The 15,384-nt window shown below is 36.3% G+C and overlaps 1 protein-coding gene across 1 annotated transcript in view; it reads left to right on the top strand.

Annotated features, from left to right (window-relative positions):
- The window catches only part of LOC135079960 (uncharacterized), a 134,337-nt gene that overhangs the window by 101,580 nt on the left and 17,373 nt on the right, over positions 1 to 15,384 (top strand). The window lies entirely within an intron of this gene.

Genomic DNA, 15,384 nt, shown 5'->3' on the forward strand with positions numbered 1-15,384 from the left:
TAAAGGGTATGTTTGCAAAGCCTGGATTTCTTCTGGTGGTCATACCTTGATTTACCAAATACCTAGAGGTAATGAATAATACTTTAGAGTATCTTTATTTTGTGGTAAACTATCCTACGTGAAAGGGAAAACGAAAAGAGCTGATCTAAACTTCTGTATCGATATAACTTAGCATATTGCACTTTTAAAATATGTATGTATAGTAAAGAAAATCTTTTTCCCAATACAAGCAAGGCTTCGGCAATTTGCGTACATTTCCCATACTAATCGAACGCGCAGCAGTGGAGCCGTCGTCTTCTTTGCATACATTTCTTTTGAAAAGTCTTACACGTTTTCTTTTTTCTTATGTCTGCCGTGCTGAATCAGTTAGGAATATCTGTTAAAGATTATTTTTTATTTTCCTAGCATATTAGGTAAAATGAAGAAATGTCTCGAAAAAATCACATGCTAGCTAAATTTTTGTGTGGGCGAGTTCAGAGATTTTAATATTGCTTTGATATTGAAATATGTTTTGGAATGAATCATAATTCAAATGGGAAAATCTTTTTAGCATAAGTTAAAGTAAATATCGTTCTTGCTTAGATGAAATAATTGTAGTTGTTTTTTTGGATATGAAGACTGACCATTAGTGACCATGGAGACCACATATTTCTTTTGTTATACGCAATATGAAAAGAAACCTGATTCAGGTTCCATTAGCGTCGGGGTTAAGTTTCACCATAACACCTTTTATTAGAGTCTTTGATTATTACTCGGATAAAAGAGAACAACAAAAGATTGGCGTCGTCGCGGCGCTCACGCATAGCCTATTTGTCGCGTATTGTTCTAGCCCAAGAACGGTATCCATTAGTGTATCCAACAAAGACATCCAGTAATCCGGGTGCTCATGTTACGACAGGCGTCAGTCGCGCCCATTGTCCGCCATCGAGAACTTAATGGGGCCCGCACTCGGCCTTACCTGGAAACATGTCACCGCGACCGGGGTGACCACACTGTATTAATAGAAAAATAGCACGAATTGAGTGAGACTACCCAATGGTAAAGCAGCGGACATCTGAATAATATTAATTCATTTATTTCCGATCGTAATGAATACATATTAGTGTTAGTATTAATTAGGGGCTTCGCTATTTTGATCCCCGTCGATCGTGAATACATATTAGCAATTTGTCAACTTTTTTGTTTTTATGCAGAACAAGGCAGGTATTTGACCGCAATCGCACCTGGTGTTAAATGAGATGCAGTCTAGAATGGTACACTTACTGTCCTGTAAGTGCCTATTAACTCTCGCCTTGAAAAAGCCCGGATTACTAATTAATTAATATCACAAACATTTTTCACGCAAGTGGATAATTAGGCACACTGACATTTCTATATTAGTTAATACGTTCAAAAGATTGTCTTATCCTCAAGATCAAACTAATTAATTTTGCATCGATCCGTAGCTACGGGACTCAAGTTACTCAGCTAAATTGCTCCCACAACATGACTTAAAACTTATTAGCAGCTTTGCTCAATATAGTTTACGTCTTCAGTGCATATTCGCACCTCCCGTTGGAATGCTTCACACATAAGACCAACTGTGTAATATAATAATATGGTAGTGTAACTTCCACAAATGTGATACTACGAAATTAGCTACGAAACCAAAGTGCTACGAAATCTACAGCGCTACGATGGCTACGAGCTACGAAATCTTTGGTGTTACGAACTACGAAATGTATAGTTACGTAGAGAATGCGAGTGATTGGCTTGCCTCTTTAAATACTCGAACTTATACTGTGTTATGGGAGCCCAAAATCGAGACAAAAGAAAATACTTTATTAGGGCTTAAACTGTCCTAACCGACCCGTTTAGTTCCACGAAATAGCTCTTAATGCCTGACAGACAAAAGAGTCTAAACATTTGTGTTAAATATAAACTAAGTCTAGACTTTTCTGGGATTGATAATAAAAAGTGTTCCACTAAATTTAAATGAGAAGGTAGTTTAAAAAATGCTTTCTTTTAGTCGAAAGTGATATTTCAAAGCACCAGTGCAGTCTTTTGTAACCATGATGCAGTGAGATCTATTCTTTTATACAAGGCACTAAGTGTACAAAATAAGTAACAAGATATGACAAGCTGAGTGAGCCAAGATATATGCGGCGCGTTGCAACTGCAACAGGCGTGATTCAAACCACGGGTTTGCCGACACCTGTGTCTCGAATCTATTGCATTCAAAATCAGCTTTCAGTTACGAACACACGGTGCATTTTAGCTTGGCGTTATTACACTCAGTCAAAAACGAATCCCTAAATGGACAATTTCGCTTTCCTTAAGTGGTCGCCGTAAGGACTATTTTCGCGCTCTATGCACTTGAAATGCAGCACAATATTTCAGAAGTTGTAAGAAATAACCGTGCGACGCGACGAAAGCATTGTGGTGCAAACTAACGTGGCGTGAGCAGCGCTTTATCATGGCATGGGGTTGAGAGGAGCGAGTGTACTGACGCCGTACTTCATAATACGTCTTCTTTAAATTGCGTTCAGAGGTTGTGTCGGCTGGGTGGTGTAAGATAATTTTGAATTCATTAGAATTGGGGTAGACTAAACATAGAAGACGATTTAGCCGCCGTCTCAGTTGTCGCTCCAGCAACTGGGGGGTGGGGGTATAGTGTTTGAATTCAATACAACATCAAGGTTAACTAGTGTCTGGCAGTTGTGCAGTTAGAACACTCCCAAATCAACACACATGATGCTACGACACATGTTGAGTGGCGCACCTTTTCAGTATCTTGTGTATTTTACTATTTCCAAAATTTTCTAAATGATGTTGTACCTATGTGTGATAATGAATAAACATGTTATCTTTCTTTCAAAAAATCAAGATTTGGAAATAAAATCAGTAATATTTTTTATTGTGGCGTGTCGAAACAAGCTCTAACATAAGGACCCCTAAGCCCGGCTGGTTTCCTTTCACAACTTTTACGATATTCCCACATTTTTCTATTTAAACGCCTTTGTGTTTGACAAACTTAGAAATACTTATCGAAGTTCAATCAAAGCTCTTTCATAGGAAGCGTCTCTGAATCGAACTTCAATGCGGACACGTCTTGATACTTTGGAATTTAAAAATGAAACAGCTAAGTACCACACAATGGCCGGGGGTGAAGTTTTGTAGAAATTTTCAAAGTTGGAACACAATGGGACGGTACTGATACGTAAGCTCTCGCAGGTGTCGCCTTAACACGAGCTGATGTGGACCGTGAGAAAATGAACCTGGAAAAGTACTGGAACGTTTTTGTTGAGACAACTCAAAGTAACCCCACACTGACCCGATGATAACGCTCAAACTGTTTTGAATGCGTAATTTAAGCGGTTTTTGAAGATTGTTTTATACAATACATTCTCATGGAGAGACTTTTAGACGGAAATATCATACATTTTCTATAATACCTGTATAATATAAGTATCTACGTACCTAATGGGTGTTTTGACCAAAATTCCATTATCATACTCCTATTTTTTAATGTAATCTCAATGTGATATAGAAAGACGAGTTCCAAGAATAAAATTAAAGTATATTAAGAAAAAAAACACATATGTGATTTTACCAATATATCGTATCAAACGTTATTAGTCCTACACCGAACCGTTTTCGGATCGTTATTTGATTTGTTTTATATGGATTGGTTATATCTGATATTCAGTTATCCAAAATACCGTAGGCAAACGAAAATATTATGATAACCGTCAGAGGAATATGAACCTTCCACCGAGCGATGCCTGGTTCATTGGTTAAAACATTGGTTCCCAAAGTGAGGGGCACACCTTTAAAGGGGGGCGCGGGCCATCTGTGTACTTAAGTATAAAAAACCTGCGACCGCTGAGAGAATGCATTCCAGACTGCCTGATACGACCAATAAATAATCTTGACTGGAGGAGGGGGGGCGCGGAATTTTTTGTATGATCGAAAGGGGGCGCGGCTCAAATATGTTTGGGAACCAATGGGCTAAAGTAAACATGGATTGCGTTCCATTTCATTAGTGGTCGACTTACATACATCTGTTCACTTCATTAGCGCTCCCGTAATAAGATTAAATTGTTTGCATTTCATCATCACAGCCCATTTTAGGTATTTCATTATTATGCGATTAACAACGCGTTGGTTTTACCGTATTATGTTCTGTTCTACCGTAATTCTCTTTTGTTTTTGGGAATGTTGTAAAATAATCTTCTTGTTAATTCAATTTACGTTTACGGTATTTTGACGGTCTTTATTCGCAGTATTGTTCACGTACCTACTTAAGTAAAATTTCGGCATGATTAAAAATACACAAATTGATTTTTCCACCTGGAAATCGAAACCAAAATCCTAGGATCGAGTGGGTCCATAACCACTAGATCATGAAGACATTTTTCTGTATCACTATTATTGATCATTGCAATTACTAAACAAAAAAACCAAAGCAATTCCTCTCCAACATCGGCCAAGCCACTCAACAGCGTGGGATATCCGGTGGCCTCTGTAGGGCGCCCCGCCCGGGAAATAATACTATTTCCGATGGGGCCCCGCGGGACAAGCAACGAGGTTAGGGCGCCCCAGAAACGCGGCGCAAGGCCAGGGCACGCGGCATGTGCCACCGCAATTAGACGGTGGTCTAATTGTATTACTTGTGGATTTAATCAAACCACCAAAGCAAAAAATCTGCTTTTAAAAATTGGTAATAAAAATAAAAGAAACCCTAAATCCTGAAAGAACTACTCAACGGGTTAAAATTTGTTAAAATTTATTACACGAAAGTTACAGTAACAAAACAAAAAAACAAAATAGTACAGCTTTTAGGTAAGGAAGGTTGTCCAACTGCAATAAAAGATTTATACAATTCTACTGAAACAAAATAGTATGTCTGCATCTCAAAACTTTCCTTTTTCATTTCATGAAATTTAAAAGCACAGTTTAATGTAGTCATTATTCAGATTCAAAAATCATAGAGCGCGTTTTGAATTTCACGAATCCGCGCGGGCACGTGAGCCGGCGCCGGAAATACGCTAAAAACGTTCCCTGATAGCTGGCACGTGACCGCTGAATAACCGCCACAGCCTAATGAAAGCAAACAGTAAAATGCAGAGTCTGATACCTAAGTCTGTCGCCGTAACATCAATGTTAACAGCATTGTTGTGTACCGGCACTCGGGAGCACAGTGTTTTTTTTTGACCCGAAAAAGTGACATTCTGTTTTTATCACTAATATCCAAAGTTTAACTTATTATTAATGTTAGACTAAAACACCCAGGTGACAAATAGCTATAGATTATTTTTAAAAAAATATTTTAGAAAATTTATTTTGTACTGGGTGAAACTACAATTTTATTATTATTTAAAGAAACGTACACACTAAGCTTCTCTTTGCATTGCAGGTAGGTAGGTTGGTGTATGGCGAATATTATTGCACCTATAATTATTTAAAAGTAGTTATAGGAACGACAGTATGATTATTTTTTAAATTTAAGAAATTATTATTTTTCTCTTTTTCTACGCCGAAGTAGAATCTCTGCTTAGGTCAGATACATTTCTTAAAATAAGCTCTATCACCTATAATTTTTCTATATTCTAACTCGGCCGCAATTTCGAGAAAAAGTATTTTTTCCAAAATGTTAGGATTGTCACAAAAAATGACCTTACGTAGTTCCACTTTCTTTAGGGTTCCGTGGCCAAAGGATGCTAATCGGTCCTAATTATGTGTTTAATTTGTCTTAGGTAGGTTATCAGTTAAATTACTATCAGTGCTCAAGAATACGTTTCTTCATCATCTTTTAAGATATATGAAGACTCTTGATCATCAGGTGTGGTATTTATATTTTTGCATAATATTAATTATGTCCCGTTAGCATCCTTTGACCACGGAACCCTAAAGAAAGTGGAACTACGTAAGGTCATTTTTTGTGACAATCCTAACATTTCGGAAAAAATACTTTTTCTCGAAATTGCGGCCGAGTTAGAATATAGAAAAATTAAAGGTGATAGAGCTTATTTTAAGAAATGTATCTGACCTAAGCAGAGATTCTACTTCGGCTTAGAAAAAGAGAAAAATAATAATTTCTTAAATTTAAAAAATAATCATACTGTCGTTCCTATAACTACTTTTAAATAATTATAGGTGCAATAATATTCGCCATACACCAACCTACCTACCTGCAATGCAAAGAGAAGCTTAGTGTGTACGTTTCTTTAAATAATAATAAAATTGTAGTTTGACCCAGTACAAAATAAATTTTCTAAAATATTTTTTTTTAAATAATCTATAGCTATTTGTCACCTGGGTGTTTTAGTCTAACATTAATAATAAGTTAAACTTTGGATATTAGTGATAAAAACAGAATGTCACTTTTTCGGGTCAAAAAAAACACTGTGGGGAGGTAAGATAACCAGTTCCTCTGTGGTCCAAGATTCCAAGTAAAACTCGCTTCCACCTTCGGTCTGATCATCACTTGTGAGATGCGCCTGCAGTTTTTTTTTGTACACAACGAGGAAGCTCTTAGCATTAAGAGCTTCCTCGTTGTGTACAAAAAAAAAACTACAAGTAGCATATCGATGAATCAAACGTTTATTTAGAAAGATAGCAACGAGATCTCAAGTGGCGACTAGCATAAATAATACGCACTGGAAAACGTAATACAGGCAGGCCTCTTACTTGGTGGACCAAAGACAAAGCGTGAGCGGTCTCGCAAGAGAGTCAAGTTCCAGACATGCAGATTTGAAGGTTGTGAAAAGCACTTGCAGGCTGGCAGCGTAGGACTGATCATTATAGAAATACGAGGTGACCTATTCATGTCCAGTGAAGAGAGGTCTTTAGGTTGTAAGAAGATGATTCGCAGCGAGTAGACACTACACACAATAAAAAGTCCGTTACACTTAGGGATTGCAATTGCTGGATCCAGCATACAGCAATCCAGCTGGATCCAGCGCCTTTTTAAACATGCTGGATCCAGCATACAGTGCTGGATCCAGCGATGCGGATCCGCAAACGTATAATTTTCTATTGCTTAGTTTCGAATTGCCGCCATTTTCAAAACGGCGCGGTGACGTTGCCGTTCTGTTGTTTTGTGCGTTGAACGGCGCCTCCGAAGTAACTAGTACGTTAGTGTGATTGAAAAATCCAAAAAAGTATGAAGAAGCAGTAAAAAAAACTGTCTATTTTCCTTTGCCAAAAAAGAATGCGATGCGGCAGGAGATAAAAACTTTGTTAAAACGAGTAAATAAAAATATTGTAGAGCCGGTGCAAGAAGATAATAAAATAAAGTGATCATGGAGTTAGAAGAGAATGGTCTAAAATGTCTAAATGATGTCGCAGAACTCGTTAAAATGACTTTAGGGCAAGAGCTTGAGATGGAACTTAAAAGAGAGAAGGAGAACTTTAATAAACAAAAGCCAAAGCCATGTGGTCAATTAGATTACGAAAAGGTACTGAAAATAGAAATGAGCGTATATGAGACCGAACGAGTGCGAGGTGAGGAGGCCGAAAGGGCATTCTCAGTTCATATTATGCAGTTCTGTGCGATTGGGAGTGTAGACTATAGATAAAATTTGTTTCCTAAGGTCTTACTTCCAGAGGATTAAAAAAAAGACATGGTCAGTCTCTTGTCGTCAGATTTTAAACTGCCTCATTATCGCAGAAGATTATTTCGGATTCGTAACTTCTATTGATACAAAAAATTTATTGCAGATTAAATTACGGTCCTTTTCGTAGTTAATTTTATAAGAATTTGTAAGACTGTTTGTCCTACTGATTAGCCGTATTTCGTAGATTATCGTAAGAAGTAAAATAAATATAAAAATGAATCGCAAAATGTGTTGGTAAGCGCAGACCTCAACAACGCCTGGACCATTTTTTTTAAATGTTCGTTGAAGTCCAAGGATGGTTTTTACGGCTAAAAAAATTCGAACAATGTCTGGGAAAACCCTAAAAACAGCCCTTTTTTCACGCGGGCAAAGCCGTGGGCGAAAAGATAGTTACTTAATAAAAAAAAAGTCTTAAAAATGTCGTCTTTTTATTTACGTTCCACATTTTGCTGGATCCGCGCTGGATCCAGCTGGATTCAGGTCAATCCAGCAAGAATCCAGCTGGATTGAAAACGCCGCTGGATTGCAATCCCTAGTTACACTGTTGCGTTGTCTCTAAAATTTTGCTTTTTATCTCGAATGAATTCAGCTTTCTGAATTATTCTAAGTTGAAAAATTGTTTAACGTTGACTGTTTGCGCTGTTGCGTTGTGCTATGCACGATCGACATCAAAAATATCATCACAATGAAAGTGCACAATTGATATCTGAATATTTGATAATTTCTATCCTAGATAGAATCATAAAAAAATCTTGTATTTTTCATTTAATTTATGTAAGTACGTTACATAAATATGAAACCTACACTAAAACAAATATTTTTCCTTGTTATTCCTTTCAGCTTTGTCCCGCGTAAACCTTACAAAGTCCAAGGAGTCCAAGAAAAGAAATTTCACAATCAACCGTCCAGTTTAAAAAATTGAAAACTTAACGGGGAGTGTGGCAACATTTCCCCAACTCTTGCCAAGTTTGCCCCTCGAACTCACCAGAATAGAATGGGCCCCGAAGTTGCTTCTTTGTCCCGCCGGCGGTTGGCTTCCTCGTGGAAGACCGCCAGAGTCTATTCACGCTTTGGGTATTTGCCGACGCTTGTTTTGCAACTGTGAATATTTTTAACCCTGTAGTGAAACAAAGAACACGTTTGTAGGGTATTGTACTGCTTTTTTAAACAGTTGCCCAACACTTTCCTTGCCCGAAAGGTTGTTAGGCTTCGTTAACTTTCTTTATGGCTAGTATATTTTTTTAAATTATAAAGCATAATATTTTTACACTTTTTACAAATTGTTCCTCTGTTACAAAACTTATTCCAAACTGCAAAAATAGTAAAATTTTTCAAAAATCTGTACAAAAATATTTAGACATAGTTTGAATCTGTGTATCAAGACATCTTACGGTACCAATTAATACTCTACCTTCTCTATAGTTTACAGAGCAAGTGAATATACCCACAGGAAAATTGTACGACACTCATTGCCCATCTTTTTATAAAGTTACTTGCACATTAATAGAAAATGGAAGTGTGCCTTGTTTTGTACAAAAAAGTCGTACCTCGGGGAAATTATGTAGCTTGTTTCGGATCTCCTTCCACTCAACCGTCATCACTCTTGACTTGTGGTATTAGTACATCTAATCCTGTAATGTATTTTGGTGACATGTAGAATATTAAAATAATATCTGAACTAAAATTAGAGTAAAAAGACGAAACTTCTAAAACTGTGATAAAACTAAAAATGGTACTAAATAACAAGAGTGTATGGAGTCTAGATGCCTAGTGATGTTATCACGAAGTAGAGCTCTACATACCTATTTGAAAAGTGTATAAGTGCTTAGAAGAGCCTGTCTATTCACGTGTGTACTATTGAATAAGTACTTAATTTGAATTTGTGACGACGTCAAAGCATCTTTACATTTTATCACATAGCTGCGTGCATATTTGCTCTCCAAAGACTCCTCTGCTCCTATTTTCTTTAATTATATAGTTACGTTATCAGACAGACGGTAGGCGGCACTTATTAGAGCTTATTCAAGACTCAAAATGGCTAATGACGTACTTTCCTCCACGGGGCACTTCAACGTCCAATCAAGATATTTATATTTCATATTTTCCGATACAAAATTATAGTTAAATCACGTAAACACTTATCGCCCACATATTGTGTCTCGCTTCGTTAGAAAGCACTTGTGAAGAAAATGAAATACAAAATGGAAAATGAATTTTCTATCTACAGGTTCATTAGTAAGCCACTCAAACATAACAAGCGTATTACAATATAAATTCTGATATTATTATATGAGAACAATTTTGTACTTACTCGCTCTTGTGATTCTTAACATTTTATACTCTTCATCTTCAACAAGTATTTTTTCATGGAGCCTTTATAAATATTTTTGTTGAAATTGTTTTGTACTTCAACTATACTGTTTTAAGATCTCAGCTTTTTTGTAGAGTAAATAAATAACAACAAGTTTCGCAATTATGTAACCTTCATAAAAAATTCTATCTGGTTGGTCGAATAGAATATGTCAGATGCTTAGAGCTCCTTATCCAATTGTTACTATACAAGACAGAAAAAGTATTTAATTTTATTGATTAAAAAAAAATACTAATAGACATTACACCAATAAACTCAATTCCGTGTTCAAATAAAGACCAGTATGATCTGGCACAAGTGTAAAGGCTTGTAAAAATTCAGTGTCACCGAGCCCCGGTCGGAGCCAATCGTATCCAATCGTATCGTGCGTTACATCCTAGAGTGTCCATTAGGTTCGTTATCTCCTTATTTCGGTGGATAAATTCCCGCGTTAGAGGGCTGGCGGCGACAAACATGCCCGGAAAAGGGGGAATGTCACCTCGTTATCGGGATTGTTGCAATTTTATTTGAAATCGATATTCACTGAGCCACACATTTTTCTTCGCCGTGTGTGTAAGAGGACGCCGTTTGTGAAGCGACGGTTGCACTCGTTTGTGACGTTTGTGTTGTGGTGCTTCTGTGTCTTTTGTTACCGATATACTATTCAGGGTTCAATTTAACCGTGTCCTATAAAAATACTTAGGAATATACTTAGTTTTCTTTCCATGAGTAAATCTTGTTATTTTAAAGTAGGTACTTAGTAGCAAAATATGATTTCCTATACGCTATTAAAAATGTTTCTAAGTAACATTACTTCAAAGTAAAATGAAATACGTTAAACAGCATACACTTACATTAAATAATGAAAAGGGTAGATGGAATGAAATAATTAGATAAAATCAAAGCGGGGGGCGCTTTCTTTGCTTGTATTCTTTTTAATCAAATGAAAAGGGTGAATTTAAAAATTAAAATCCATGTTAGCATCAATAAGTTGGTCTTTACAAGTATTACGTATTCTTTGAAATTTTATTTCAGTAAAAGTAAAGCAAGAAATAAAGGTTTGTATACCTACAGGTATTATAGGTTCGCGTGCATATTAAAACGAATACTTAGTAGTAATCTGTAACAAAAAGTCCAAGACTAATCATAATTCATTAATCATTGATTTGGCAAAAATAATTTAATTTACTTCTCACGACGTATCAAACAGCGAATAGGTATAAAAATCATTAGAAAAGCATTCGCATAAAAGATTCGATTTATAAAAAACACTTCTTCAAAAGAGGGTGCGCCTCTGTCCAGTAAAGCGGCTTCCGAGGCGTTGAGCCTTTGAGCGACATCAAACGACGCGAGATTACTTACGCATTAAACATACACGCGGAAAACAGCTAAGTGGGAGCTGGTGCTGATGGAAGTTCCTTACACAGAAGTTCTTGAAGTTTTCGTTAGAAAATCAGTTCGTTCGTTCGTTTCAGCCAAATGACGTCCACTGCTGGACAAGGGCCTCCTCCAAGGTTTTCCACAATGAACAAAGTATCCCTCTTGTAGAGTAGAAAATCAGTAATCAGTATCCCTCTTGATTATATTCGGAGCAATAATGCTGGAACAATGTTGTTGATTACTTGCGCATTAAACATACACGCGGAAAACAGCTAAGTGAGTGCTGGTGCTGATGGGAGTTCCTTACACAGCAGTTCTTGAAGCTTTCTTTAGAAAATCAGTATCCCTCTTGATTGTACTCGGAGCAATAATGCTGGAATAATGTTGTTAATTTTCTAATGTGATCAATGTGTAGCAAACTTTACTGACGCAATAAACATACACGCGGAAAACAGCTAAGTGAGAGCTGGTGCTGATGGGAGTTCCTTACTCAGAAATTATTGAAGCTTTCCTTAGAAAACAGTTTACTCGGAGCAATAATGCTGGAATAATGTTGTTAATTTTCTAATGTGATCAATGTGTAGCAAACTTTACTTACGCATTAAACAAACACGCGGAAAACAGCTAAGTGTGAGCTGGTGCTGATGGGAGTTCCTTACACAGAAGTTCTTGAAGCTTTCGGTATAAAATCAGTATCCTTCTTGATTATACTCGGAGCAATAATGCTGGAACTGGAATAATGTTGTTAATTTTCTAATGTGATCAATGTTTAGCAAACTTTACTTACGCATTAAATATACACGTGGAAAACAGCTAAGTGGGAGCTGGTGTTGAAAGGAGTTCCTTACACAGAAGTTCTTGAAGCTTTCTTTAGAAAATCAGTATCCCTCTTGATTATACTCGGAGAAATAATGCTGGAATAATGTTGTTAATGTTCTAATGTGATCAATGTGTAGCAAACTTTACTTACGCATTAAATATACACGTGGAAAACAGCTAAGTGGGAGCTGGTGCTGATGGGAGTTCCTTACTCAGAAGTTCTTGAAGCTTTCGGTAGAAAATCAGTATCCCTCTTGATTATACTCGGAGCAATAATGCTGGAATAATGTTGTTAATTTTGTAATGTGATCAATTTGTAGCAAACTTTACTTGCGCATTAAACATAGGTAAGTTAAACACACGCGGAAAACAGCTAAGTGAAAGCTGGTGTTGATGGAAGTTCCTTATAAAAAAGTTCTTCAAGCATGTATCATCAGTGTCCTACTTATTGCCTGAATATTCAGGAAAAGCCGACATTTTGGCGTCAAGTTTATTTATTACGAGATCCGTGAAATTATTGCTTTCAGAAAGGTGTAAGAAACGAAAACTATTTTGTCTACTAATTCTTACGTCTTGTTATCAATTTTTTTGTAAATATGATTAACCACTCTTTCTTACTACTCTGTTTTAGACAAATAAATTAATTACCGGGCCAACGAGATGTAGGCATTCCTATGGCTAAGAGATTCAATTAATTTAGAATATTAGTTATTCTTAGAACCATTTATTACTAACGTAATTGAAAATCTTAAATAATTTGCTATCCCAGCGTTTTTATTCGAAACAACAGTATCCTAAAGCGGAAGCGGCATTTTGTTAATGTTATTTCGTCCATAAATATTTTATCACAGTAATGGGAAAATGTTAATGACGTCACAATTGTCGGCGTCCGGTCTCTGTAAATTCGAAACTAAAGAAAATACGGGTGTTGTTGCCTCAACACACGCGTATTATGACAAAAACGGAGGCTCCAATTCGATAGAATAGGGTGAGAACAAAGATATGTGGTTTGTTAAAGGAGAGCGCGTGTGGGACATGGGACCATAATCTCCATTCAGGGTATTTCATAATGAAACAACTTACTTTTTTATTTATGCTTCGGTTTTTGTTTAGGTGTAAATTAGTTCATTCATAACGTTTTTAACAAATAGGTTCTTATTAAAAAAATGGGAGGCTTATTAAACTCCCGTTTTTTTCTTGTCATTTAGTATGGAAATGACATTTTAAACCAATGTTCAACGTGTGTGTAACTTTTTTGTAATAAGGCCCTTGATTGGTTGTTCAATATTTCCGTGCCTGTATCAAATTGAGTTGGCTAACAGTTTGTCATAAGAAGCAGTACATTTTACGCTTAAAGGAGTTTATTGAATCTCTTAGTTTAGTCACGTGCAATAATTCCCATCATTATAATAACGTGTAAACACAAAACTGGAGCAGCTCGTATAAATTATAAAGAGTCGAAATGCCCATTTACAAATTCGGCTTATTACATCAAAATTATTCAGCAGCCGGATAGGTGGGGGACGAAACTGAATCCTGTTGAACTAACTCAGTGCGAAATCACTTTTGCCTTGCCCTTTGATCTCGAGTGCGCAAAGGAATGTTATTCAGTAAAAACATGCAAATTCGATAAAGTATAACGCAATATTACGGAGACCGGCTGCCGGCGCCGACAATACCGAGCATCGGAAATGCCATGAATATTATTTGCCGGTGTCGGAACCTGGACCCTCCAATACAAGACACAGATTCCGTGTTCAAATAGACAAGTTATTTTTGACGGTTAGGCTATTGGTTAAAGTACTACTTTTATTATGACGTAAAATCTAAGGCTAGGTTGCACCATCTCACTTTAACTTTGACAAACGTCAAAAATCTGTCAAACTCCATACAAAAAACACCGGTTATCGTTATAGGTACGGTCAAAGTTAGGTGATATGCAACTCAGCCTAAGTAATCTCTACGTAAAATTGTTAGTCAAATGATCGATTTTCATTTCAAAGAAAACGATTGATTGATATCTTATTAGAAAGAAATGTTAATTTCCCGCGGTACCAATTCACCGAAAACCAACTTACCGATGCTATTTCGTAGAATGTATGTTCACTGATAAATACTCTACTAAGAAAAGTTACCATAAAACTGAATCTCATATTTTATTATTTCTCAAGCGTTTCAGAACTTCAACTACTTAATAAGCGTAGTAGATATTCTAAATGTTACAAAAAACGTTTTTCTCAGTTATACAAGATTATTAATAATGTAATTTCTTAGATGTGACGTTAAAAGACGGTCCGCTTTAAGTATATTTTCATACATTTTCGTATTTAATATGTATTATTCCGTTTTGTGAATATTTTATGATCTCTTCTTAGCATGTGATGGGTTGGAATATAAAAGGATGAACGCAATTACCTTACAAGCTTGCTTTCAACATAAATTGAGTTAAGTTTAATAGCTTAATCCTAAATAAGTATCGCAGAATAGAGAAGCTCCATCAAAATGATGAGACAAGGTCACCTTAAGAGCCTTACGTTATCCCACGAGAATGTAAATATAATGTAAAGTACATAATGCTGAGATGATTAAGTAAATATTGTTTTATCTCATGTTAACCGATATTTTACATAATATCTTTGCTTTGATTTAGGTTTTCTAATTTATGTGATACATTCACGCCTCGATTCTTATTATTCTCATTTTAATACTTGAGATGACTCTAACATCCTACTCATACTATAAAATACCGTTTTAATGCTTTTTCACATTCTGCCAAATGTTAATTAAACAGTGTTTTAGTTAAAACGGTTTTGTTAAGTCTTTAGATTAAATATGTGAATAAAGTATAATGGTTTATCTAAGTCTACACAGTTACTTTAACCAGACATTAGACGCTTACGCTTAAGCCAGCTTCATTCACTTAGAAAAAAAATCTGGATTATCATCTATCATTTTAAATCTACAATATCAAAATGTGCACATAAACATCGATGCTTTACCAACTACCGCCCGAGTCCGAAACAGCTGGAATCCGCAACCCGGGCGAGTCGCTAACGAAATGAAATTCCGCGGACATACCGTCGCGGTTTCACACGCGAGTATAACAATTTGTACTGACAAATGGCCCTGGGAATCACGGTAGTAGTTCAATGTACTAGCACAATAATTTCAATTCTATCACATTATAATTTTACGCACTGTGCGTGCTAGGTAGTTGATGATGTGTGATAATGT

Source organism: Ostrinia nubilalis, chromosome 17, assembly GCF_963855985.1.
Source record: "Ostrinia nubilalis chromosome 17, ilOstNubi1.1, whole genome shotgun sequence".
In the NCBI taxonomy this organism is placed as follows: Eukaryota; Metazoa; Arthropoda; class Insecta; order Lepidoptera; family Crambidae; genus Ostrinia; species Ostrinia nubilalis.